General features: G+C 38.2%; 1 long non-coding RNA gene across 1 annotated transcript; it reads right to left on the bottom strand.

The window, feature by feature from the left end:
* Positions 1 to 277: 277 nt before the first annotated feature.
* Positions 278 to 1,685, bottom strand: LOC122070742. The gene is made up of 5 exons (XR_006137950.1): positions 1,539 to 1,685; positions 1,344 to 1,375; positions 1,187 to 1,240; positions 1,010 to 1,102; positions 278 to 894 (listed from the first exon to the last, which is right to left on the bottom strand). It is a non-coding gene; the product is annotated as an uncharacterized LOC122070742 (long non-coding RNA).
* Positions 1,686 to 3,388: the final 1,703 nt, after the last annotated feature.

The following is a 3,388-nucleotide window of genomic DNA, read 5'->3' as shown; positions in this document are numbered from 1 at the left end:
TTGGAAAATTCGAGAAATATATGAAACAAAATCAAAATGACCAACAGGAACCAAATCAATTAACACCCTCAAATTTGATGCATGACCATTTAACTCCTTTCTTATATTATTAGAGAAGAGGTTACGTTCAGGACCTTCAGGTAGCTCTAACAGTATTGTATTTTAAAGGGGATTGCAATGGCAAGGCTCAGACGGGTTGGGAATAGGGGAGGCGGAAAGCAGGCTGCAACGAGAGAGAGAGAGAGAGAGAGAGAGAGAGAGAGAGAGAGAGAGAGAGAGAGAGAGAGAGAGAGAGAGAGAGAGAGAGAAGGGACTATCATCTAGAGTTGAGTCTGGATCAAACCGTCGGCAGGTTAACTTTATGAGGAAGAGGAGGAGGAAGACGGAGGAGTAAAGGTAGAAATAAAAAAGGGGATAGATCAATGGCAAATAAATAATCTATCTCCCATGAAGGGGTTGGAGGAGAGGCTGAGGAGAGGGGAAGCCGAGAGAGAGAGAGCCATTGAAAAGCAAAACAAGAGGTCTGATATTCGAGTAGCAGCGGCACGACACAGTTGCAGTGGCGGGGAGAGAGAAAGAGGGGGAGAGAAAAGGTGTAGCAACCATGGAGTGAGAGTTTGGATTTGTTACCTCCATCCAACGGTTATATTTAAGATGAACAAATCCTATGACTAATATTTCCGCGAGCATTTCTAATTCTATTGTAACCCGTTAACATACCTATCCCTCTCCCATAAAATAAACCCCCCCTTCCACATACTCTGTCGATCAAAATCCAATTCCCCTCTCTCTCTGCATCTCCTGTTGCTCTTTATCATGGAGATTCGAATGGAGAAGAAGCCCACATGCTGGCATTACGACTGTCGATTTGGGTCTTGAATGCAGCAGAGACGACTGCAAAGTTCAGAGAGATACAGAAACCCAATAAGGAATCAAAATTTTCGCCTAAATTTTTTGGGTCGCAAGAGGTAATCGTTAGTGTCAATCCTTAAGAAATAAATTTGCAGACCTTGGAGTCACCAAAATCACAGATTCTCAGCTGAGGGGCAGGGCTCCCATCCAACAGAGTGTTCTAGAGCTTCAAGTCTCGATGGTAGATTTGCTGTAGAGCAGAAAGAGCAGATTTAATCAATTGCGAGAAATGATTGAAGGTGGGAATTTTTAAAAAATAATTTGGGTCTTCTACCATTGAATTACAGTAATTAACGCCTGAGATGACCTTCTGAAAGAAATATCTGGCCTGAAAATTTTCAGAAAAAAGAGGAAAATATCTGAGAAAGAAGAAGAATAAGATGCACAGAGAGAGAGAGAGAGAGAGGGAGAGAGAGAGAGAGAGAGAGAACCTTGTCTTCTCCGAATCTTCCATCATTGCAACCTGAGAAATAATAGAGAAAAAAAAAAAAAAAAACCGGAAACCAGTCATTTGAGCTCGATTCTTCAGAAAATCTCACTATTTTTTTAGTTCTCCCGAGTTTGGGAAAAAAAATGCAAGTCATTTTCCCACCCCTGCTTTTATTTAAGTATCCACAGAACCGTACCGTTTGATCTCTGTTAACCTCACGAATCCTCATTGTCTAGCTTTTGATGTCTCTAAAGCTTTGGGGCTCTTCAGGTATGCGTTGGTGTAAGCTATACTCGAATTGAGAACCTTCCTATTGTTGACTTAAGTGAGGACAATCTCTCTGGGTCAGTACCATACGAGCTTTTTATTGGCAAAAGAGCCCTGATACAAATGCAAGAAACAGAAAAATCATAAGATTGATTTTTCATAAGGTTGAAAGACTAATAAAAATTGACATACCTTTTGAAGATATAGATCCAACCTTTGTAAATGATTTTGTAAGTGTTTATAGAAGATGATCATAATAGATGAAGCCACCAAAAATCCAAGGAACTCACAAGCAATTAAGGCGCTCACCCCAGTTGGACAAGTATATCACAACCTGGTATTTTGAGCTTCTTCCTTCCCCTTGCATATGTGGCCTTGAGATATTTCTATCTCTAGGGTGGAGATGACGAGCCATAAAGTCCAACCCCAAGTGAGATGCTAGCCATCTAATGACCATATCCAGAATGCCTTTTGGGCTTACCTTGACAATTACTAAAATTCCTCCAAAAGAAAAAAGGAACAAAAATACAAACTGCCCATTTCCAAAATCAAAATCGATTTTTGTAAAAATAAATAGATAAATAAATAATTAATTAAAAAATAATATTAAATAATAATAAATAATAAAAAAATAAAAAAAAAATATTAATTTTATATTAATAAATAAAAACATTTTTTTTTCTGCAAAACCATTTTGACAATAAATCTTTTCAAACTGACAGTTGTAGGTACACGTACACTTCTATAATTGTCAAGTCACTGGCAATGAAACATTAGTCACTGAGATCAACACTCAACGTGCATGAGGTCTTTTCATGGATGGACTCCTCATACCTTATGTGTACTGACTATCAAGAGACTAATCCTCATGTCTCCTATCGTCTGAGCAATTATGATTTGCACCCCTCAAACCTATCATAGTCCAACAATGCATATATAAGCACATAATGCATCATGATAGGTCTGGTCAAGTCAAGGACTTCAATGTGGCTCATCTGGATGATCATTCATAAACCAGTCCATTAATCCAGTAGACCAAAAAATAATGGTAACATTTAACAATTCCATAAGCCACAAAATATATTTTACATGCCACAAAATAAAATGAAAATGTCCAATAATAATGTGAAAAAAATAACACAAATAAAAGTGTGTTGGGCCACACAATTCCGACAGTCTCCCACTTGGCCTAACACAGTCCCATATTAATTACATGTTTCTCAAATACACCAGAAGGCAAACCTTTACCATGTTGCTTCTGCTGCTTTGGACAGGCACTGTTTTCGATTCTGCTAAGCCTTTTGCTTGCTCTCTTTTTGCTGATGGGCATGCCGAAGGAGGAGTTTGCAAGTTAACATAGGGGTTTCGCCTTGTCCTTTTGTTCTTGTATTTCTCTTTTTATTAATAAAATTATCTGTTAGCAAAAAAAAAAAAAAAAAGCAAACCTTTTGTAAGGGGGTCAGCCAAGTTTGACTTAGATGACACTCTTTGCACATCTACCTCCTTCTTTCTTATCACATCACGAATGCAGTGATACCGATCCTCTATATGTTTGGCACGGGAGTGACACTTTGGGTCTTTAGTGATGGCTATTGCAGTGTTGTTGTCACATAATAGTGGAATAGGTTTTTCCACACAATCCAATATCAATAATTCTAACAAAAACTTTTGAAAATATACAACTTCCTTAGCGGCTACATTTAAAGTAATATATTCAGCTTCCATAGTTGATTGAGCAACACATTCCTGTTTCTTGCTCTTCCAAGCAATAGCACCATC

Source organism: Macadamia integrifolia, unplaced genomic scaffold (genome assembly GCF_013358625.1).
Source record: "Macadamia integrifolia cultivar HAES 741 unplaced genomic scaffold, SCU_Mint_v3 scaffold99, whole genome shotgun sequence".
In the NCBI taxonomy this organism is placed as follows: Eukaryota; Viridiplantae; Streptophyta; class Magnoliopsida; order Proteales; family Proteaceae; genus Macadamia; species Macadamia integrifolia.
Note: the sequence above shows the minus strand (reverse complement) of the source record. Positions and strands in the feature narration are given on the sequence as shown.